This window comes from Mus musculus, chromosome X (genome assembly GCF_000001635.26).
Source record: "Mus musculus strain C57BL/6J chromosome X, GRCm38.p6 C57BL/6J".
Lineage (NCBI taxonomy): Eukaryota > Metazoa > Chordata > Mammalia > Rodentia > Muridae > Mus > Mus musculus.
Window position 1 is genome coordinate 66016798 of NC_000086.7, and position 25953 is coordinate 66042750.

The following is a 25953-nucleotide window of genomic DNA, read 5'->3' on the forward strand; positions in this document are numbered from 1 at the left end:
AGCTATAATTTCTGTGGTTCTTTCTACAGAAGCCTGGGTTTAAATGTGAAATTTACATAGTGCCTTGAATTACCTTTGTTTCTAATTTGAAGGAAAAATATTACTATAAGTTATGGTAGATATTCTAGAAAAACAGAAGGGAGATTTTTTTTTTACTTTCAATTTCCTATTATTGTCCGAGTTATGTTAACTTTCCATAAATTAATTGAGAGCAATAAGTATTAATGAATGACAAGTTCAAGAAATCCCCTCGTTTATATTACTAGCACAATTTAGCAAGCAAAATGGGAAGTTTAAAAAGCTAGGTTTATAATAAGTAGGTAAAAACAGTCTAAAATTGTTATAAAATATTGCAAAGTAACGCACAGTAGCATTTCTCTATAGGGAAGTTTAAAAATAATTTAAAATAATAACAGTCCACTTTTGTAAAGCAAAATACACACATTATTTAATTCCATCTACAGTAAAAGCCTGTGAGCTAACTGGCAAGGTCTTAGCTCTGTAGTCCAGAAGTTTAAGCAAGCGGCTTGTCAAAGTTTTCATAATATTGTCTATTTAACCACCATAATTCTCTAGTGCAGCTTCTTAGAGCATGTGTCTCACATGGACATAGGGTGGCTGATTGGAAATCATAGTATGTCTTTGGCAAAAGTTTTTTTTTTTTTTTCATCATGTTCCTCTTGGTATCTCACGTTATTTGTGCTGTCATCAATATGCCTGGTTTTGGCTAGGGAACAAACTGCAGTTACAGTTGACAGTTGAGTTATAGTATTCTTGAGAATGGAACCAAGTGGAAATCAAATTGGCTCAGGTTACTAATTCTCAGCAGGGATGGATCATCATGATGTCTACAGACTAAGTTCCACTGGCCAAATCATACCACTATCTGTTTCTTTAAATAAAGTTTTATTGGAACACAACTATAGTCATCCTTTATAGACTATTTGTTTTAGCAATGCAGAGGCAGAGTTGAGCAGAGGCCTGTAGAGCCTAAAATACTTAGCTGTATAGACATTACACAAAAGCTTCCTGAACCATGGGGAAAATGATACTGATGAAGTACCTTCACTAACTTTTATGAAAGATACTTGTCGTCTAGCACTGAGCTAGGCATTTAGCCCTTACCTTGAGTGATTTTAGTAAAGTAGCTCATGCAGAGAATCAACAATGAAAACAAACTCTGAACAAAATTGGAATAGTTGGATGAGTCTTGGCAGAACAGTAGTAGTTTGTCTCTTATTTTTAAGTAGTAGTAATAGGAAGAGGTCTTGGGATCATTCACAAATTTATAAGATATGAAGTATGAAGCAATGTTAAGATACTCCAGGTATGGTGGCACACACCTTTTATTTTTTATTACGTATTTTCCTCAATTACATTTCCAATGCTATCCCAAAAGTCCCCCATACCCTCCCCCCCAACTCCCCTACCCACCCATTCCCACTTTTTGGCCCTGGCGTTCCCCTGTACTGGGGCATATAAACTTTGCAAGACCAATGGGCCTCTCTTTCCAGTGATGGCCTACTAGGCCATCTTTTGATACATATGCAGCTAGAGTCAAGAGATCCGGGGTACTGGCTAGATCATAATGTTGTTGCACCTACAGGGTTGCAGATCTCTTTAACTCCTTGGATACTTTCTCTAGCTCCTCCATTGGGGGCCCTGTGATCCATCCAATAGCTGACTGTGAGCATCCACTTCTGTGTTTGCTAGGCCCCTGCCTAGTCTCACAAGAGACAGCTATATCAGGGTCCTTTCAGCAAAAGCTTGCTAGTGTATGCAATGGTGTCATTGTTTGGAGGCTAATTATGTGATGGATCCCTGGATATGGCAGTCTCTAGATGGTCCATCCTTTTGTCTCAGCTTCAAACTTTGTCTCTGTAATTCCTTCCATGGGTGGTTGTTTCCAATTCTAAGAAGGAGCAAAGTGTTCACACTTTGGTCTTCGTTCTTCTTCAGTTTCATGTGTTTTACAAATTGTCTCTTATATCTCGGGTATATTAAGTTTCTGGGCTAATATCCACTTATCAGTGAGTATATATCATTTGAGTTCTCTTGTGATTGTGTTACCTCTCTAAGGATGATGCCCTCCAGGTCCATCCATTTGCCTAGGAATTTCATAAATTCACTCTTTTTAATAGCTGAGTAGTACTCCATTGTGTAAATGTACCACATTTTCTGTATCCACTCCTCTGTTGAGGGGCATCTGGGGTCTTTCCAGCTTCTATAATTTTGTTGAAGATATTAGCTGGCCCTTTAAGTTGAAAATCTTCATTCTCATCAACTCCTATTATCTGTAGGTTTGGTCTTCTCATTGTGTCCTGGATTTCCTGGATGATTTGAGTTAGTATCTTTTTGCGTTTTGTATTATCTTTGATTGTTTTGTATTATCTTTGATTGTTGTGCCAATGTTCTCTATGGAATCTTCTGCACTCTTCCATCTCTTTTATTCTGTTGCTGATGCTCACATCTATGGTTCCAGATTTCTTTCCTAGGGTTTCTATCTCCAGTGTTGCCTCACTTTGGATTTTCTTTATTGTGTCTACTTCCCTTTTTAGGTCTCAATTCCATCACATGTTTGGTCGTGTTTTCCTGCAATTCTTTAAGGAATTTTTGTGCTTCCTCTTCAAGGTCTTCTATCTGTTTAGCTGTGTTCTCCTGTGTTTCTTTAAATGAGTTATTTAAGTCCTTCTTGATGTCCTCTACCATCATCATGAGATATGCTTTTAAATGTGCTTTATTTTTTTTTGCTTTTTGGGTGTGTTGGGGTGCCCAGGACTAGGTGGGGTGGGAGTGCTGCATTCTGATGATGGTGAGTTGTCTTGATTTCTGTTAGTAGGATTCTCATGTTGTTATAGTTGTCTCTGGTTAGAGCTTGTTCCTCAGGTGACTCTGTTAGCCTCTATCAGCAGACCTTGGAGACTAGATCTTTCCTTAGCTTCAGTGGTCAGAGTATTCTCTGCAGGCAAGCTCTCTTCTTGCAGCGAAAGTGTCCAGATATCTGGTGTTCGAACCTGCCTCCTGGCAGAAGTTGTGTTCCACTCACCAGAGGTCTTAGGATCCCGTGGGGGATCCTGTGTGGGTCCTTACGGTGTCCGAAGACTCCGCGGGCAAGGCACCCCGGTGCTGGAGTGGACCGGAAGGGGGCACACACCTTTTAATCTCAGTGCTCAGAATACAGAGGCAGGCATATCTCTCTGAGTTTAAAGCCAACATGGTTTACATACTGAGATCTAGGCCAGCCAGGACCTACATAGAGAGACCCTGTCTCAAAGTGGGGAAAGGAGCCAAATGTATCACTTAAGAAAAGCAGTGGATTGTGAGAAAGTCCTCCTTCAGGGATACCTGTGCCATTAGTTTTGTTTTCCTGGAAAATTTGTTTTATTTGGATAGTTGATCTCAGAACTTTGATTTAAAAATTCTATACCTGATCAGTTTTACCTAGTTTCCTCAAGTATCAATAGAATTATATTATTCTTTTTTTATAAATGATTTTTATTAGATATTTTCTTTAATTACATTTCAAATGCTATCCCCAAAGCCCCCTAAACCCTCCCCTCGCCCTGCTCCCCAACCCACCCACTCCCACTTCATGGCCCTGGCATTCCCCTGTAATGGGGCATATAATCTTCACAATACCAAGGGTCTCTCCTCCCATTGTTGGCTGACTAGGCCATCCTCTGCTACATATGCAACTAGAGACATAGTTCTGGGGGCTACTGGTTAGTTCATATTGTTGATCCTCCTTTTGTTGCAGACCCCTTTAGCTCCTTGGGTACTTTCTCTACCTCCTCCATTAGGGGCCCTGTTTTCCCTCTGATAGATGACTATGAGCATCCAGTTCTGTATTTGCCAGGCATGGCCATAGCCTCACAAAAGAGCTATGTCAGAGTCCTGTCAGCAAAATCTTGCTGGCATGTGCAATAGTGTCTGGGTTTGGCGGTTGTATATGGGATGGATCCCTGGGTGGAACAGTCTCTGGATGGTCTTTCCTTCTGTTTCAGCTCCGAACTTTGTCTCTGTAACTCCTTCCATGGGTATTTTGTTCCCAATTCTAAGGAGGGACAAAGTATCCACACTTTGGTCTTCCTTCTTTTTGAGTTCCTTGTGTTTTGCAAATTGTATCTTGGGTATTCTAAGTTTCTGGGATAATATCTGCTTATCAGTGAGTGCATATCATGTGTGTTCTTTTGTGATTGAGTTACCTCACTCAGGACGACATCTTCCACATGCAACAATTTGCCTAAGAATTTCATAAATTCATTGTTTTTAATAGCTGTGTAGTACTCCATTGTATAAATGCACCACATTTTCTGTATCCATTTCTCTGTTGAGGGACATCTACAAACCCTTATTTTCTTTGTTCATTTAATTCAGCAGCTTTTAGCATGCTCTGCCATTTTGGTTGTTTGTTTTTGGTCTTTAAAAGTTCTAAAATGTTATATCACAAGTAAAAAATAGTTTTTATAATAACTGAGAAACAGAAATTATTAGCACAGTGAAGAAAATAAAAGTTTAACTCGACTGCCTAAAGAGAATAATTTTAGTGATTGTGTTGTATATACTTGCTAGTGTGTATATATATATATATATATATATATAATATATATAAAGATAACTATATACATATATACATATATATATATATATATATATATATTTTGCTGATTTCTAAATTATACTTATTCCCATCAAGTCTAACCAAGGTACTAGTTGTTTAATAACTTGATGATACAATTTTTATATAACAACTGGTACTTTTGAATCAGTGTAATTCAGTTCTGTCAATCTACTGTATGTACGTATGTATGTACGTATTTATAGTTTGTATATATTTATATGTGTAAAATTTCTCTTATAATTTGCTTCCATTATCAAATATGATAAACCATTTTATAAAATATGATATTTTATTTTAATTTAGTTAAATGTGTTGAGAATTGAGCATAGGGCCTAATACATGCTAAGCAGACTGTGTTATTAAGCCCAGTATTTTAATTTTATATTTTTGATTGATTGATTGTGTGTTTGTGTGCATGTATATGTCTTGGTGTTTGTGTGGAGGTCAGAGGACAACTTGGCAGAGTCAGTTGTCTGTTTTCACCATGTGAGAGAGACCCAGATATTAAACTCAAGTGCTCTGGGTTAGCAGCAAGCACCTTTACCCACCAAGACATTTCACAAGCTCAAAAGTCTTGTGTTTTTCTAAGCTATCAGTTTTGATAACTCCATAGTATTTAAGTGAGTGGATATGCTTTGATATATTTAATTTCCCTTACATGAGGGCCTCTAAAATAATCCCAGTATTTTGCTATTACAAATGATGCTGGTTTAAATTCTTTTAGTAAGATTTCTTTGTGAGCTGGTATATCTGAAACTATCATGTGAACCAAAAGTACAACAAAATAAATGGTTTGTTACATATTATACTTTTTCAGTCTATGCCCCCATTACCCATCCAGATAGTGAACCCCTCTGAATGAATGGAATTGGAGTCTCCAAGCTTTTGCTATCACCTCTTTGAGAATAAATACCATGACCATTTTATTCTGTCTTCTATACTTTGCTTCTTTCAATGGTTCAGCAATAATGAGAGGTGTTCAGTTTAGAGGAGATGGGCTTGAATTCATGAGCTAAAGTTAAGTGTTATAATTTTCTTCTGAACAAAGTAGTCTACTACACTACCATGTCTTGATGTAATATATTAAGCCATTTTTGATTACATATATGTTGCAACATATATGTTGCCTTCTCTCACACATAAACCATACCCCCCCCAGAAACAAGTGAAGAAAGGTAATAATTATGAAGTCTGATCTTTGTGCTCACCAGAAAGGTTCTTATATTTCTTTATGTGCATCAAGGGCTTTACTATTTCAAATGACAAATGTACTTAGGTCGTCATAGATACCTCCAAGTGATAATATAAAGTTACCAACATTCAATAAAACTGACAAAGCCAGAAAATCTAGTAGCATTGTAAGATTGTTATGAAAGTGCCTGTTTCAGGACATAAAAGTCTTTCAGTGTTAAAACCCAAGGCCATGAACATTCTTCTAGCTCTTAGGAAAATCTGTTTTTCCCAGTACTTCATTATGTAAGTTTTCAAACACACAGAAGAAAATCTTACTGACTTACATATTCAATGATCCACAGACTAAGTTCTACAATTAACATTTTGTTTCATATATCTTTCCATTTCTCCACGCATCAACTCAATCTCTCTCTCTCTCTCTCTCTCTCTCTCTCTTTCTCTCTCTCTCTCTCATTTGTGTATGCTTCAGAGTAAATCACAGGCATCAGTACTTTTTCTTTCCATCAGTATCTTATGTAGAGAGGAAAATTTTAGCCATTTGTAAAGGATCTGTTCCTAGAGCAGTTTTGGGATTTTTTAAATAAGATATTTGCCAAACCCTGGGCAAGTTGGAATTTAGCTGTGGCCTATATGGACTTATTAGAGCTATGAAATAGGTAATATGTTGTGGTCTTCCAGTGAAATTTTAAATTACAAACAAATCTGTGCTGTACACTAATCCAGATTCATTCATCTTCATGATCTCCACCCCCTCAAGCCCCATACTATAGCCCAGGCTAATCTGTAGCTCATCTGCAGCTTATGATATAGCCCACACTGGCTTTGGACTGTTGACAATCTCTCTGCCCCAGCCTCTAGACTCCAGCCACTAGAGAGTGCTGAGCCTGCAATGTGTCTTAGTGTGTATGTGTGTGTGTGTGTGTGTGTGTGTGTGTGTGTGTGTGTGCATGCATATATTAAACTAGGGTGATTTGTGGCATTTGTTTTATGTAGAATTGTGGAACATATACGCACAAACAGCATTACACCCTGTTAGTCCTCTTTCACAGCAGGATGACAAGGTATTTTTTCTATTTTGTGATTGAGGGAAAAGTTCAGGTAAGTGCTTTACCTACAGTTGGCACAGATAATGTTTCAAGAAGAAAACTAAGCATCTTTGAGGGTCTCTAGAGTGTGAAGTACTTCCCATTCCCTAGTTTTCCTAGCTTTGGTAGCTTTCAGTGTTACCTTTACTTGGTTCTCTATTCTTATTGGTCTACTGGAGGGCTGCAGAAAACCAGCTCCTTAGAACTGATCCCAAGAGTGAATGATTGGAGAGATTTATAATAGCCAGGCAAGGGTTTGAGAATCAGGCTAAGTGAAAATCGGATGACTGCGAGAAAGGAAAAAAATTCTGCCAGTCATTAATGTCTCTGACACATTGATTTGTTTCTAGGTGTTGTAAAGTCTTTTGCATCTACTGTCAGTCTGACCAGAATGAAGAACCTTATGTGAGCATCACTAAGAAACGACAGATGCCAAAAGATGGACTTTCAGAGGAGGTGGAGAAAGAGGTTGGCCAGGCAGAAGACAAGCTGTTTACCCACCATTCTGCATTCAGCCAGACATAAGTGATACAGGCTTTCCTAGGCTCTGCCCCACAACTGAGCCTACAACTGTTTATAACTGTTTTGGAGCAGAATATCACTACTGGAAGATATATGTATGCATGCTTTTTTGTTAAAAAAATTCTGCTTACATTTAGGGTTCAACTAAGAAGCAAAACAGTTTTTATTCAGGTGAAATCAGTTTATATGTTCATTTGTTCTGAGTCTGTATTCCATTTGCTAACCTAAAATCCCAGTGAATTAAAATAATAACACTTTTTTGGGGTGAGTAGGGTTTATGAATATGTATTTTTCCCAGAGCTCAAAAGGAAAAGTTCACTTACTCTAATTTAGACCAACTCAGGGGGCTCAAATATGTGGGAGCTTTAAATCATTGAAGACTGATTTACTGACATGTTTTTAGACCTCTTTTCCATGTGGAAAGAGTTTAGACTTCCTTATAGCATGGTACTGCTTGCAAGTGTGAAACTGTCATCTTTTGTGACTTTGACTTAGGAATCATGGGAGCCCACTCCATTTTAACTGGAAGGTTCGTATTTTCCTTCCTTCCTTCCTTCCTTCCTTCCTTCCTTCCTTCCTTCCGTCCTTCTCTTTCTTTCTTTTCTTTCTTTCTTTCTTTCTTTCTTCCTTCCTTCCTTCCTTCCTTCCTTCCTTCCTTCCTTCCTTCCTTTCCTTCATTAAGTACAGTCTAATTCATAGAACAAATTCAATAGCTTTAATATATTTACAGTGTTGTGCCACGATAAATGTTACCTATCCTATTAGATTCTAAAATCTAGAAAAGTTTCATCATATCAAGAAGAAACCATGAACACATAGATCTTGTCAGATTGTAAAAATCAAAGAGAAAGAGTTCCCATAAGAGGAGGATATAACCAGGTGGGCTTGGTGGCTTGCCTACAATTCCAGTTGTGGGAGGCTAAGACAGAATCTCCAGAGCAATTTGGCTAGTAAGACTATACTGGTGAGCTCTGGCTTGGATTGAGAGATCTCATCTTAATAAATAAGATAGAAGACTGATCAAAGGTGAGTCTAGATATCAACTCCAGGCCTTTATGTGTGTGGCCACACAGGAGCACATGCAAACATTCACTCACACACAAGAAAATGAGAAAAGATATAAAGGACATATTCAGTAAGGTGATCTGTTTCCTAATAAGGACATTTCTGCCTGAACACCAGAGTTCAGTGGCTACCAGTGATATCATAAAGTATGTTGTAACAAAACCCTCTCAAGGATAACTTCATAGGTGGGTGAGAAGGTTGGTTATTTGGAGAGACTTGGGCCAACAGAGAGAACCAGCCAAACCAAACCACCACACAAACATCATGGCCAGGAAAAGACAAAGGTGAAGAAGACAGAACATAACCAGCTCCAAGAGAGCTGAGTTTCAATTTCCCGTTAGTCTTGTAGATTGTATCCTACTAGAGGGAAACTATTCTAGACACCTGAGCTTTTCTGCATCTGTATTCGTCTCAGGTGTGCTCGAGTATGTAACTTCATAGAACATCCTTGAACTGGCTGGTGAGGTGGCCCACAACACTGGCAGGAAGTGCATAGCTCCAGAGCATGTATTATGGTGAGTGGTACAGAGCAACGACCAGCTCCACCAATTATTCAAACCAGGTGGCACATCAGTGTTTGAGCCACCAGAACCTGATGACAACTGATGATGCCTGAGTCTCAAGAGTCTGGAGTTTCACCACACCTTCAGCCTCATCCAGCACCTGTGTCCTACTAGCTGGGGGAGCTAATCAAACATGCTATTAAAGCACCTAAATCGAACCCATTGATCCTGGCTCCTTTTGTTTTTTATTTTTGTTTGTTTGTTTGTTTTCATTTTGAGCTAGACGTTGCTATGAACCACTCGGGAGGGTGATGGTAGGTTTGAAGCTGTCTTTAATGTGGGGAACTTGATTTCCAGAGGAAATTTCTAATAGGGACCACATGGGCAGTGGTCTTGTTGGGAGGAGGTGGTGATGTGTAAGCACTTTTGACCCGGTGACAATGGGAGGATTTGGCTAAGGTAGAGGGCAGAGAAGCTGTCTTGGTGGTCTGTGAGCCCACAAGGCCTTGGAAGGCAAGAAATTTTGCTTCAGCCTCCTAGGCACATTGGATTCCCAATGAGATACTGCTAACTGGAGATGGATGGATGAAGACATGGACTGTGGTAGGAAAGGCTTCCTTGGAGGTTAGGTCTCAGGTTAGAAGATGATGACTGTGGGGTGGGGGAGGCCATGTGTGGCATAATGTTGGTGTGAGGTTCAAGGTTCAGGAGCCTTTCTTGAGCACTGAGCAATGATGGTGAAACCAGATGAGAAAAGCTGGAAGAAGACTCCATGGGAAGACCAGCAGGCTCAACTAACTGGAACCTTGAGATCTTTCAGATACTGATCCACCAACCAGACAGCATACACTAGCTTGTCCGAGGCCCCAACACACATATAGCAGAGGACTGCCTGGTCTGGACTCAGTGAGAGAAGATGCACCCTAACCCTTGAGAGACTTGGAGCCCCAGGGAGTAGGAAAATCTAGTAGAGTAGGGTCATTTACTTGGAGACAGGAGAGGAGGTATAGGATAAGGAACAGTCAGAAGGCTGTCCGAGAGGGGGATAACGACTGGACTGTAAAATAAATAAATAAATAAATAAATAAATAAATAAATAAATAAAATATAATAAAAATATGCAAAATAGAAAAGATAGGTGGTTTTCCTTTTTAATTTTTAGAATTTCTTCCTCATTCTAAAAGGATTTATATAAGAATTAATAGGTATATAGTGCTATGATGCTGTGTCGAATATATGCTTCTATATTCTTCTTTTTTTTTTTTCTCCTCTTTCTCCTCCTCTTCCTTCTCCTCCACTTCCTCTTCTTAGGTTTTAAAACAGGGTCTCTCTACACAGTCCTGGCTGTCCGGACTCACTCCATAGACCAGGCTGACCTTGAACTCACAGAGATCTGACCGCCTCTGTCTTTGAGTGCTAGAATGCGCCCTGTCTTAGGCACACTGGTCATCTAAATAACAGTAGTGGAGAAATGCTACTGTATAACTGCCTCGTAATTCTAGCAGGTTGAAATAGTTACAGAACATTAGCGAACTTATTTATGATTATCTTCAATGCCGTTCTCAGAAGGGAGCTCGGGGTTTTCAGTGATAGGATATGTCATAAAAGAGTCCAGCACCTGTGTCATCAGAGGCTGAGCCTGGGTTTTAGAGAGTTTTCATGTTCTGTATAAACTCTGCCCCTAATGTTTCACAGAATGGGATAACTAACACTCAGGAGCTGTTCAAACTTAGCACTGGTGCCCCGGCCTCTAAGTGTCCACATTTGGAGTGTTCACTTTTCATCAGCTCCTAGGCTTCTGCCACTGCTGGCCTTTTAGACAGAACTTCTCAGAGGCTGTCCAGTCAGCTTTTACAACAGAATCAGAAGAGTTTAGTTTCAGGTCCTAGGGTACCACTTTCTTTTCATGTGATCTTGACCATTCCCTGTTTCCTGTGAACAGTGGCATCTTTTTCCTTCCTGTCCGCACATGCTCAGGCTACTTTTCTAAAGAGCTCTACCTGATGCTCAGGTGACTATTGGGTACTGGGACTACCAGCTATGACCACCACCCTCTTTTGTCCTAGAGGTGGCATAAGAAAGTACTCAAGAACTCACTTTCAAGAACAACAGCCGGGTAGTGGTGGCAAAAGCCTTTTATCCCAGCACTTGGGAGGCAGAGGCAGGCAGATTTCTGAGTTCGAGGCCAGACTGGTCTACAGAGTGAGTTCCAGGACAGCTAGGGCTACACAGAAAAATCCTGTTTTGAAAAACCAAACAAACAAACAAACAAACAAACAAAAACAAACAAACAAAAACAAAAAAAAAGAAAAGAAAAAAAGAACAACTACTTTGGGTAGGCCATATAGGTTAGGAAACTGGAACTTGAGTTGGGCTTTGTTAACCAAAATCTTGTTCTGTTAAATATCATGCTAACTTTCCAGTATGAAACTGTTCCGCAATTTAAAAAATGTGTTTTATGTGTATGAGTGTTTTGGCTACATATATGTCTGTGTACCACATGTGTACATTACTCCTGGAGGTGAGAAAGGAGTGTCATGTCCTCTGGGATTGGAGTTAATAGCTGCTTGCAAGCTGTTGTATGGGTGTTGGGAATTGAGCCTGATCCTCTAAACATGCTCTAAACCTCAGAGACATCTCTCCAGGCCCTGTTCTTAAACTGGCCACTTACATGGTCTGAGAAGCACTTGCATTATGACATGAGAAGCCTGTGCCTAAGATCCTATTCTCTAAAATCACTGAAGTCCATTTTTACTGGACTCTGAAACACTTGTTGGTTCATTATAGATAAAAAATTTTAGAGAAGACCGAATCCTAAATCCTTGTAGTTCACTGGTGACTTCTAATAATTTTCACAAGTGAACAATCAGGTGAGAGTGCATAATAGATATAATATATCTGAATATACTACTGGAAGTAGGAATAGAAAATGATATGCAAAATAAGATAACAAAACTAATATAAAAAGATTATTTTGGCCAAAATAGCTCTAATAATGACACATTTCAAAGACACATGCAGTAATTTGTAGGTAGGTATGTGCTAATAAAGCTACATAGAAAAGTGTAATATGCATCTTTATTCAAAAATTACTGTTATATGATACCTAACAAAAATTTAAAAGGGAAGATTCAAAGTCTTTTTTTTTTAATTTACTGAAATAACAACTGGCAACACCATAATTTTATTACCTAATATCATGAGGGAAGGCACCAACAGGACCCTGATAATTAAAAGTAGGGCTCTATAATCTGTTCCCAAGTATCCAGTATTCGTTCCCAGGCCCTTGTAGATATGAAGATATGACTCATGCTTAAGTCAATTACATAGTGTTATATTTACTTATAATATACACCAATTTTTCATATATTTTATCTTAATATCTCATTTAAACAGGAATTTGCTATCTTGCATAGGCTGATCTCATATTTGGGAGCTGAAGTGATTCTCCTATGTCAGCTTCTTAAGTAGCTGGGACTACAGGCATGTACCACTACATGTGGATCTTCCCTACAATTCATGCCAGCTACAGGTCACTTATAAACAGCACAATGTAAATGGAATGTGAATAGCTTTTCCTCTTGATTGTTTAGGGAAGGATGAAAAAGAATTATACTTCTTCAGGACAAACACAGTTTTCTAATATTTTCAGTCTGTAGTTGGTTGAATTGTAGACGGACCTGCACATAAGAATCCTAACTGTACATATGTTAGCATGGTTTCATCCACTAAGATTAATGAAGATAAGCTGAGCACCTCTTTTGCTTTGACATTCTCCCTGTGACTTGTTAATACTGATGTAGCAAAGTTAATTTCTCTAACATTGCCTCTTACAAGTTAAAAGAACAAATGTTTTCTTTCCAAGGATCCTTTGTAAATCTTAGACACGTTTAACCATGAGAGACAACATGAATTTTGACTTCATGTTAAAGAAAAGCAATATAAATTATGTTTTAGCACTTTATGATAAGAGCAGATTACTACCCCCAAAACTGTCATTTTCACACACACACACACAACACACACACACACACACACAAAAAAAAAAAAAAAACCCGAAAACAAAAACAAAACAGTTCAAAACTATCATTTTCTCAGAAAGGCAACCAGTTTTAAGGTTTGTTTTAATAAAATAACCAATTGTGTCTTTTGACTGTCTTACTAATAAACCCAATACAAGTAAGGTAGTTTTGCCGTTTTCAACTCTTAGTGGTTGTGATACAAGAACTGTATAAGATTAGTGTAGCACTATCTCCTCACAGAGGGAGCCTGAGTTCTGAGCCCTCTCTGAGGTCTTATAGGCAGTTGAACAGGATGAAAACTCCTCCCCCTCCCTGAGGAAATACTGGTGTTTAACTCTTGCTCAGGAGGGGGAAGTCAGAAACCTCAGTAGTTTAGACACTGGTAAGTTAACCTGTGGTACCACAAATAACTCTTCATTCTTTTGTTTACACATACACAGAGAGTAAAAGAGGTTTGGCAAAATTTTACTGCCTATTTGTGTTCCTCTTTTAGATTACTTTTCCATAGACCTTTTACAGTTTCCTATAATGGTCGAATTTGTCATTTATCATTCTTCCCATTCTAGAGCAGCAAACCACTGTACTTTAGGGCAGACACAGTATCTTTTCTGCTCGTAAGAAATCTTCCTAGCATTTAGAAGGCTGAGTGAAGCAGGAAAATTGTCACAATTTCAAGGCCAGTCTGGAAGACAGAATTCCAGCTCAGCCTGAGCTATGCTGTGTGACTGTCTCAAAAATAATAAGCCTTATCATCTTGAGATTCCTAGTATAACTTCATTCACATAACTTTTAAGGAGCTTCTTGTGGTTTCCAAAATAAAGAAGAGGGATGGATAATTAGGAGTTTCTGTCCTTCCAGCAGACTTAGTTGGTTTCATGGGCACACCTAGTGCATTCTTACACCACTTGCTCCCATAGCACCTTTCACAGCATGGCAGAAACCACTATAGTAATTTACAGACCCAAAGCTAGAACCTCCTTGTAATGTGGGCATTGGGATTACCACCCTATTCTCAGTATCCTATCTTACTTGGAAATTATCTTAAAAAGATACACTGAATATTTGGTCTTTAGTTCTCTAAAAACCTCAGAAGTACTGATCAAAATAACAGACTACAAAAATTCACCAGAACAAGATTCATTTTCTTTCAACATAAATTTAGGCTTTTTATAATCTTAAATATTTGTTATGAGTAATTCTAGCTCATTTGGTCATGAATATGTATGTTTTTAGGAAAACAATTCTAAGAAATTTAAAATGTATATTTTGTATTATTATGTATAACATTGACAAATTAGAGAAGAAATGCTTATTTATGTTAAACTCATGAATCTACTCCTATTTATTGACTATTTTAAAAATCAGAAACCTCCCTAGTCAAGATCTTAAACAGCTGTTCTCCTGTATGCCATGACATTTTTAGTAGATATTTAAATGTATTAACTGATCTACTAATGAGTAGATATCTTACAGACCAGCTTTTCTGTTCACTTTCACCTAATGACTCTATTCTATGTAACCTATGGCTACAATTAGAAAAATACCCAAATCCTAAAGTCTAATTTTCACTTCTTTCTACCAGTCATGGGAAATCATTTAATAGCTATGGTAGTGTAAGTCTGTAATCCCAGCACTTGGGTTTTGAATGTAGGAGTATCAAGGACTTTGACTGTCAATAGCTACATAGTGAGTTTGAGGCCAGCATGAGTTATGTAGGACTGTCTCAAAAAAAGCTGTCCCCCACAAATCAAACAGAAACATAACGTTAGCATAAAGACATAAAAATAGTAAATATGAGTCCTTTTGGCCCTCTGGATTTACCTGTACAAGTCAAGAAGGAAGTTCCTGGGCAGACCTTTCACTTTGCATAATGTGTACTTGTCAACAAGATCTGCCTTCTATGTGATTCTATATTATGTGATTCTATGGTCATCTTTTCCTGTGTTGCAAAAAGTGTTTAAAAGGCACTCTGTCTTTAAAAAGGGTAAAATCATGTTACCTATATATATGCTACTTATATATTCACGAGGAAAATGGCAGATATAGCCAGTTCAGTAGGAGAATGCTGACCAGAAATACTAAAATAAATGTATAATTAGAAATAATTTTCTTTTACTATATTGTTGAAGGCAATACTATTGAAACTTGAATATCCATTACATTCCCTGTTTAGATCAGTATCCTGACAGCATATAGCCCAGAACTGGTAAGAAGCAGGGCTTAGACAATCACAGGAGATGCCTTGGCCCAGGCTTTGGAGATGGCAGCAAATAACTGTAAGGACCACCTCTTATTTTAGACGGAGGCAGTACAATTGATGATGACATGTTCCAATATAGTTTAAAAAAAATACTATTGCTTGTGCTTTAGAGCTTGGACAGGGCCATTCTAGCCCCATCCTTTGACAAAAGCACAACACAGCTCAGAAAATCATGGTGATGCCATCATCAAATGTCAGACTTTAAATCTATCGATGTGCTTCGAACTTCTCTCATCTTCTGGCAGTTTTTAGATGGTGGTGTTTGTGAGACATCTAAATGAACCCTAGGATTAGAAGCATGCTGTGTAGAGTTGGGAATGGATATATAGACTGGAGAGATAAAATGGGAAGCATGGCAGATCCTTGGATAGCCTGAGCCACATATCCTTGCAGCTGTGGTAAAAGATTCAGTGCAGATTGCCAATACCCATTATGAGCATGTACCCTAGCACACACTACAGTGCTTTATTTGGGTACTGCTGGGTGGTGTGTGGAAGATAACATTCATTGGATGAGTTCAAAACTAAGGGAGTTGGCAGTTATAGGCAAAACATCAGACTATATCCTTCCAATGGATAACTAGGATCCAGTCTAGATGAATCTCTGGATCCCCAGTAGACATGAATAGCATGCAGTATCCTAGCGTAGTAACCCGCTTAAGGATGATTCTGTTGCTCTGTGTCTTCCTGCCTCCCCCAACTTCATTCTGCTTTCTTGGCATGCCTCCTCCCAAATGAACTTTTGTCTTTAACCTGTGGTATCTGAGAGTAGCTGTCTGAATAGAGATGATAAATTGAGCCATGGCATGTACAACTGTGGAAATGGAAACCATCCAGGTCCAAATGTTGTAAGATCTACATAGTCTGTGAAAAAGCGAATGCTTTTGCTTTCAGAAGGAGAGTGAATGGAGTTTTTCACTAAGCTGGATGGGGGCCAATAAATGATTTATTTTACAGGAGAGTTTAATAAGAATTAACCAGAACACAGTTGCAGTTGTTCTTACAGAAGTGAATTGGATAGATGGGTAGAGGCTGGCTAGTATAGGGTACTTCAATTAGTGATTTTCGAGGTGTTTGTTGGAAATCATGATTAATAATTTCCTCCCTCTGTGTAATTTCTACTATGTTTGTGTGAATGATGAATAAACTAGGATACATAGATCTAGCTTTATAGTACAGTTTTTGAGCTTTGATGATTTGACAAATCAATCTGTATGGTCAGGTCATACTCTAGAGCCCTGTGTTTGCCAAACATATCCTATAGCTTCTGGGGACATACACACAAATGAAAAAACACAATTTTATCCTGTTTCTTGTTTTCAGAATTGACTGCATTTTATGAATAATCTAAATGCAATAGCTTCAGTTTCTATGTTCTTAGAGACAGATTAAGAGAATGAGTTAGACAGTCTTTTTGTGTGTATATGTAGTCCTTTACATGAGTTAAGCTTACACATTTCAGTTATAGCATCAGTTTCAGGATTTTACATGCTTACTCATAAGAACATGCATATACAAAGATCTTCCAAATCTCTAAAATGTTTAAAATACATTGAAATGCTGACAGAATGAGAATATGTGTTTTTTTAAAAATATGTTTATGTGTTATGCCTTTACATGAGGTGTAAGGTTTTTAGAGGGAGGCTGAAGGGTGAACCCACAGGAGCTACTAAAGCTGGATGTGGGATGATGCCTGGTTTATCATGGCTGCATTGGAAATTACTCTCTTCTGTATGGTTCCTACTTCCCTGGTAGGCTACTCTGGTGATCTGAGGCTCTAAAACAGTTAAAGGATAGAAACCCATAACGTCTCTTTGAACTGGCCATTAGCCAAGGATTCTGTCAGTTGTTATAGATCATATTTCCACAAAGCCTGACCAAGAGGAGATTGAGAGACAGACAAAAATGCCTCCCATGGTAATATGCCTGCTGAATTAGTATTACCGAGTAGAATGTTTTCACTTTAAATGCACAGAAACCAGCTTTCTCTAATCACTAGCCTGTTTTTTCACCCAAGCAATGATACATTTTCTCAACTTATCTTTATATATTCACAATTAGCCTGTCTTCCTTTCTATTTAAATCTTTATATCCTTTAGTCATCTCTCTAATGCCATCTTAACTATCAAAGATTCTTCTAATGACCACCTGGAGTGGTTAAGAATGCTTGCTCTTAGGTTTGGTTCCAAGCATCCCCATCTTGTCTTACAAGCATCTGTGTCTCCAGTTCCAGGTTATCTGACCCCCTCTTCTGACTTCTGCCAGTACCAGGCACAATAATCAAATGATTCAACACAATCTCTTTTAGTTTAAGAAGTATATATTATCATCTATATAATTACTGTGCTGTGTAACAGCATGCCAGAATTTACTAGTCCTATCTGATTATAACTTAGTGCTCATGCTTTGACACATCAGTGCCACTCACCCTCACAGCCACACCCCATTATTCTCCAGTCTCATACTGTGTGGTCAGGAATTTTAAAGTCCACACATGAATGGGATCATCTGGTACTTTGAGTGTAAGGGTTTTGTCAATTGATATAATTACTTAAAGTTTCATCTCTTTCCACAAATGACAAAATTTAATCCTTTTTATAGCTGAGTAGAATTCATATATATATATATATATATATATATATATATATATGTTCATAGATATGTATATTTATCAGTTAGCAGACATTCATGTTGTTTCTCCCTGCCCCTCATTTTTGGCTCTTTTGAAATGTGCTACCTTAAGCCAGGGTAAGCAGATATCACTTAACATACAGATTTTATTTCCTTTGGCTATGTAACCAGGAGTAGGGAGTGATGGATCATCCAGAAGTTCTCTTTCATTTTTTGAGGGACTTCCTCACTACTTTCCAAAATAGTTGTGCATTTAAATATTTAAATAAAAGACTTGATATCATTCTTGTTATAGTTCCTTTTCTTGGATTCATTCTCAAGGTAACATATTGTTGAAATAAAAGTTTGAATCATGATATTCATAGGTCATCTATATTCCAGCTATCAATCTGTCCTCATCCAAAAATTGACAACTTGGATATTTTGAAGGGGCAATATGGAAAGCCCTGCAACTTTAGAAACAAATAAGCCTGAAAACTTTGCTTAATTAGTTGTGAACTCACATAACTGTGCTTAGAGTTAGCATTTTTTTTCCAGTTTCCTAACTTAGCCATAAAGTTACTGTGCAAACATAATCTATTTGTCTGGTTTTTTTTTGCGGTTTCATTTTAAATTTTTTTGGAAGTTTTTGGAGACAGGTTCTTACTTTGTAGTCCAGTCTAACCCAGAACCCCCCTCAGTTCTCCAACCTCTGCATTTCAGAATCCTGGGATTGCAAGCTCAAGCTACAGTGCCCAATTTTCTGCGGTTTTTGTTGTTGTTGTTGTTGTTGTTTTCTGTAGGTCTTGCTGATAACGACACACAAATATCCATAGTGTTGATTCACTTACTAATTACAGGTATCCTTTTGGACTTCAATTCAAAACATCAGTAGTGTCTTATTAAATAGTATCAGAAAATAATATAATAACTACCTACCTCTTTGTCTGATTAATCAATCTTCACATGGAGTGTTTGCTTTAGATACATGTTTGTTTGTTTTTTTTTTCCTTTTTGGAATTAACATTTCTGTGAGGTTTACTTGTCATGATTTTAATATTTATCAAGCTAGTGAATGTATGAATGTACTGTAGAGATACTATATGCCTGAGTAGTATATATGCTGGCTTTGTAAGTGTTTGAACTTTGTCACATTCTTAGCTCCTGAGTCATATAAAGATAGGACACAGTTTGATGACTTCTGTTCTCTGTGAATGTATGAATGTACTGTAGAGATACTATATGCCTGAGTAGTATATATGCTGGCTTTGTAAGTGTTTGAACTTTGTCACATTCTTAGCTCCTGAGTCATATAAAGATAGGACACAGTTTGATGACTTCTGTTCTCTGTGACTTCAATATTTTCATTTCCCTTTGATTTGTGTGACTTCCTTGGCACAAGTTCTTTTAGATCAAAAGTGATAATGGTTGTTTTCCTCATCTATTTCCTTAAAAGTTTGGAAAATTGCCTTGGTATCCCAAAACACTGATAAAAACAACTTAGGGAAAAAGGGTTTATTAGAGCTCACAGTTCAAGTGTATAATCCTTCATGGTAGGAAAGTCAAGCCGAAGCAACTAGAACACTATATCCAGTCAAGAAACAGAGAGCAATCAATAAATGCTGCATGTTATAGTTCTGTTCTCTTTCTCCATTTTTATAATCCTGCATTCTAGCTGGAGGATGGTGCCCCTTACAGTTTATGAATATGCCCAAATCCATTATCGTGATCAAGATAATCTCCCAACTCCAGATGTGGCCAAATGCCCACCCCTCTCATGACCCTATATTCTACAAGGTGACTGTTAACACAAACCATTTTAAAGATTAAGGTAGATAATTGGTGATAAAAAATGACTTAAATATTGTAAATGTTTGTTTTACATTTTTCTTCTTGTTTACCTTATTTTCGCTGTTGTGTGTGTGTGTGTGTGTGTGTGTGTGTGTGTGCGCACACACACACACACATGTAAAAAAAAGTTCTTTGATTGCATTACCATTTAATATCTTGGTTTACTTTAATGAAGAACAGAAAGATGATCTTTGTTAACTCATATAACCCATGAGCATGAGTTTTACTATGTTTATAAGATATACATTATGGATCTTCTGTGGTTTTGTACCTTTGTATTTAAGGATGAAATTTCTTCCTGTATATGTAATTTTCATTTATATGTTGTATCGAAATTAAATTGACTTATAATACTGAAAATTTGTGATTACTGATTATTTATATGGGAAGAATAAAATAATCTATAGTTAAGTAATTCACTAGTGAATTCTAAATGTTGATGAAATATAAATATGAAATATTTAAGTTAAATAATGGAAATGTACTTACCATTTGATTAACAGAATACAATTGACAATTAGATAAAGTGAGGATATATAAGAAATACTCCCAGTGATATATCTTAGAGAGGACAGTGATGTGGACCAGAATGATAAATAAATATGAAGTCACAATTAGATAAAATGTGAATTATATTTAAACTACAACCAAAAGAATATTCTCATGTATTAGAAACATGGTATTGGAAAAAGAGATGGTTATAAAATGAAGTATAATCTGCACAGACACATTTGCCATTTATTGTGGTAAAGGATGCAATAGAAGCAGATGTTGCAAGCCACACGCCATATAGTTTGCAATATATAAATCTGACTACATTAAAAATTCTGTTGAAAAAGAAAATAGCACACCAAGGCTAAACTTTTAGTGAAAGAAAAGTGTCACACATTCTCTTATACATGTGAGATGCTAAAAAAGAGTAGATAATGAAATAGAAATTACAATAGCTGGGAAACTAAAAGAATTGTTGCTGATAAAATATTTGGATGCACAGTAGGATTACTGTAACTAACAATAATTAACTGAATATGTCCAAATAGCAGAGTGAGTTCTGAATATTCATAACAAAAACAAGTAGGTTTTTCATATGACAAATATGCCTTTTACCCTGATCCGATCATTATACATTATGTACTTGTAACAAAATCTCATACTATATCTGGTAAATATGAGAGGTAAGTATGTGTCCACAGACACACATATACATCTTGACATATAGTACTTGTACATATGACTGCTACATATACATATATAAAAGATGCTAAAAAATTATCAGTAAACAATAATATATATATATGTGTATATATATATATATATATATATATATATATATATATATATATATATGGAAAATGTTGGTAAGAATGAGAGTACAAAGGGATACAAAAAGTGCTAATGGGAAATTGCTAAAACAAACAATAATGGATAGGAAAATTACTATAACTTTTTTTGCAATTCTTTCAAACGTTTTATGAAATGAAGCTTTTAGACAAACTCATATTATCTGCCAAATTCAGTTAAATGACTATCAACACAAGAATCAGTAAGGGCACTGAATTTATCTTAAAATGAATACACTGTATAATAGTTAATAAATAATTAGACTTACAACAGATAAATCTTGCAAAAAAGGGTTAATGTCTCAATCACATTTAGATATTTTTTCCAGGAATCATGTGAGTAAACTAAAGTTAACAAGTTAAAATGCCTAGTCATATAACCTAAAATTCCAATATACATTTTTTATAAATACTAGATTCATTGTATTGTATTATTACATTAAACATCAGGAATTGTCCTTAATCAAGCTAAGTAAAACATGCAAACTTTTAACTAGTTCTGAATACTACTTTGTCATTGAAATGATTTTAAGTTCTAAAGAACTAACATAACTAAACTGGAAGACAAATTTTAAGTTTGAAATATATAATGTCCCTTCCGGTCAGCGCCAGCACCTGGGCATCTTGGGCGCAGAGTCTGTAGACACCCCCAAGGTCCCCAGAGGACTCTCCACAGGATCTTAAGACCTCTGGTGAGTGGAACACAACTTCTGATCCAATCCAATCACGTGGGACCTGAGACAACGTTAATTAGGGAAGCAGAAAACCGGGTCTGACCAGGGTCACAAGTCCCTTCTGGTCTGCACCAGCACCAGTTCACTTTGGGCATGGAGTCTGTAGACACCACCAAGGTCCCCAGAGGACTCTGCATGGGATCTTAGGACCTCTGGTGAGTGGAACACAACTTCTACTCCAATCCAATCACGTGGGACCTGAGACAACATTAATTAGGGAAGCAGAAAACCCGGCCTGATCAGAGTCACAAGTCCCTTCTGGTCAGCAACAGTACCTGGGCACCCTAGGCGAGGAGTCTGCAGACACCTCCAAGGTCCCAAGAGGACTCTCCATGGTATCTTAGGACCTCTGGTGAGGGAACACAACTTCTGCCAGGAGGCAGGTTCGAACACCAAATATCTGGGCACCTTCCCTGCAAGATGAGAGAATGCCTGCAGAGAGTACTCTGACCACTGAAACTCAGGAGAGAGCTAGTCTCCCAGATCTGCTGATAGAGGCTAACATAATCACCTGAGGAACAAGCCCCAACCAGAGACAACTATAACAACTAACACCAGAGATTACCAGATGGCAAAAGGCAAACATATGAATCTTACTAACAGAAACCAATACCACTCACCATCATCAGAATGCAGCACTCCCACCCCACCCAGTCCTGGGCACCCCAACACACCCTAAAAACTAGACCCAGATTTAAAAGCATATCTCATGATGATGGCAGAGGACATCAAGAAGGACTTTAATAACTCACTTAAAGAAATACAGGAGAAAACTGATAAAGAGTTGCAAGTACATAAAGAAAAACACAAAAACACAAACAAACAGGTAGAATTCCTTAAAGCAAAACAGGAAAGTGCATCCAAACAAGTGATGGAAATGAACAAAACCATACTAGACATAAAAAGGGAAGTAGACACAATAAAGAAAACCCAAAGTGAGGCAACACTGGAGATAGAAACCCTAGGAAAGAAATCTGGAAACATAGATGCAAGTATCAGCAACAGAATACAAGAGATGGAAGAGAGAATCTCAGGTGCAGAAGATTCCATAGAGAACATTGGCACAACAATCAAAGAAAATGCAAAAAGATCCTAACTCAAAACATCCAGGAAATCCAGGACACAATGAGAAGAACAAACCTACAGAAAATAGGAGTAGATGAGAATGAAGATTTTCAACTTAAAGGGCCAGCAAATATCTTCAACAAAATTATAGAAGAAAACTTCAGTAACCTAAAAAAAAAAAAAAAAAAAAAAAGAGAGATGCCCATGAACATACAAGAAGCCTACAGAACTCCAAATAGACTGGACCAGAAAAGAAATTCCTCCGGACACATAATAATCAGAACAACAAATGCACTAAATAAAGATAGAATATTAAAAGCAATAAGGGAAAAAGATCAAGTAACAAATCAAAGCAGGCCTATCAGAATTACACCAGACTTTTCACCAGGACTATGAAAGCCAGAAGATCTTGGACAGATGTTATACAGACACTAAGAGAACACAAATGCCAGAGCAGGCTACTATACCCAGCCAAACTTTCAATTACCATATATGGAGAAACCAAAGTATTCCACGACAAAACCAAATTCACACATTATCTTTCCACAAATCCAGCCCTTCAAAGGATAATAATGGAAAAAAAACAAAAAACAAAAACAAAAAACAAACAAACAAAAAAAACAATACAAGGTCAGAAACCACATCCTAGAAAAGGGACGAAAATAATCCTTCAACAAACTAAAAAGAAGACAGCCACAAGAACAGAACGCCAACTCTAACAACAAAAATAATAGGAAGCAATGATTACTTTTCCTTAATATCTCTTAATATTAATGGACTCAATTTCCCAATAAAAAGATATAGACTAGCAGACTGGCTACACAAACAGGACCCAACATTTTGCTTCTTACAGTAAACCCATCTCAGGGAAAAAGACAGAAACTACCTAAGAGGGAAAGGCTGGAAAACAATTTTCCAAGCAAATGGTCTGAAGAGACAATCTGGAGTAGCCATTCTAATATGGAATAAAATCGACTTCCAACCCAAAGTTATCAAAAAAAAAAAAAAAAAAAAAAAGGAGGGACACTTCATACTCATCAAAGGTAAAATTCTTCAAGAGGAACTCTCAATTCTGAATATCTATGCTCCAAATGCAAGGGCAGTCACATTCATTAAAGATACTTTAGTAAAGCTCAAAGTACACATTGCACCTCACACAATAATAGTGGGAGACTTCAACACACCACTTTCATCAATGGACAGATAGTGGAAACAGAAACTAAACAGGGACACAGTGAAACTAACAGAAGTTATGAAACAAATGGACTTAACAGATATCTACAGGACATTTTATCCTAAAACAAAAGGATAAACCTTCTTCTCAGCACGTCATGGTACATTCTCCAAAATTGACCATGTAATTTGTCACAAAACGGGCCTCAACAGATACAAAAATATTGAAATTTTCTCCTGCATCCTATCAGACCTATGGACTGATATCCTATGGACTAAGGCTGATCTTCAATAACAACATAAATAATGGAAAGCCAACATTCATGTGGAAACTGAACAACACTCTTCTCAATGATACCTTGGTCAAGGAAGGAATAAAGAAAGAAATTAAAGACTTTTTAGAGTTTAATGAAAATGAAGCCACAACATACCCAAACTTATGGGACACAATGAAAGTATTTCTAAGAGGGAAACTCATAACTCTGAGTGCCTCCAAAAAGAAACTAGAGAGAGCACACACTAGCAGCTTGACAACACACCTAAAAGCTCTGGGAAAAAAAGGGAGCAAATTTGCCCAAGAGGAGTAGATGGCAGGAAATAATCAAACTCAAGAGCGATATCAACCAAGTGGAATCAAGAATTACTATTCAAAGAATCAATCAAACCAGGAGCTGGTTCTTTGAGAAAATCAACAAGATAGATAAACCCTTAGCCAGACTCACTAGAGGGCACAGGGACAGCATCCTAATTAACAAAATCAGAAATGAAAAGGGAGACATAACAAGAGATCCTGAAGAGATCCAAAACACCATCAGATCCTTCCACAAAAGGCTATACTCAAGAAAACTGGAAAACCTGGATGAAATGGACAAATTTCTAGACAGATACCAGCTAACAAGTTTAAATCAGGATCAAGTTAACCATCTAACTTGATCCTGATCCCCTATATCACCTAAAGTTAACCATCTAACTTGGTCCTGATCCCCCATATCACCTAAAGTTAACCATCTAACTTGACCCCGATCCCCCATATCCCCTAAAGAAATAGAAGTAGTCATTAATAGTCTCCCAAAAAAAAAAAAAAAAAGCCCAGAACCAGATGGGTTTAGTACAGAGTTCTATCAGACCTTCAAAGAAGAACTAATTCCAGTGCTGCACAAACTATTCCACAAAATAGAAGTAGAATATACTCTGACCAACTCATTCTATGAAGCCACAATTACTCTGATACCTAAACCACAGAAAGATCGAACAAAGATAGAGAATTTCAGACCAATTTCCCTTATGAGTATTGATGCAAAAATACTCAATAAAATTCTCGCTAACCAAATCCAAGAATACATAAAACTATCATCCATCCTGACCAAGTAGGTTTTATTCCAGGGATTCAGGGATGGTTTAATATATGGAAATCCATCACCATAATCCATTATATAAACAAACTCAAAGACAAAAACCACATGATCATCTCCTTAGATGCAGAGAAAGCATTTGACAAAATCCCAAACCCATTCATGATAAAAGTCTTGGAAAGATTGGGAATTCAAGGCCCATACTTAACATGATAAAAGCAATCTACAGCAAACCAGCAGCCAACATCAAAGTAAATGGTGAAAAGCTGGAAACAATCCCACTAAAATCAGGGACTAGAAAAGGCTGACCACTTTCTCATTGTATTTGAAGTCCTATTCAACATTGTACTTGAAGTCCTAGCCAGAGCAACTCAACAACAAAAGGAGATCAAGGGGATACAATTTGGAAAGGAGGAAGTCAAAATATCACTTTTTGCAAATGATGTGATAGTGTATATAAGTGGCCCTAAAAATTCCACCAGAGAACTCCTAAGCCTGATAAACAGCTTTGGTGAAGTAGCTGGATATAAAATTAACTCAAACAAGTCAATAGCCTT

The 25953-nt window shown here is 37.3% G+C and overlaps 1 pseudogene; it reads left to right on the forward strand.

Annotated features, from left to right (window-relative positions):
* Positions 1 to 8703: 8703 nt before the first annotated feature.
* Positions 8704 to 9212, forward strand: Gm14674 (annotated as a pseudogene).
* The last annotated feature ends 16741 nt before the right edge of the window (positions 9213 to 25953 follow it).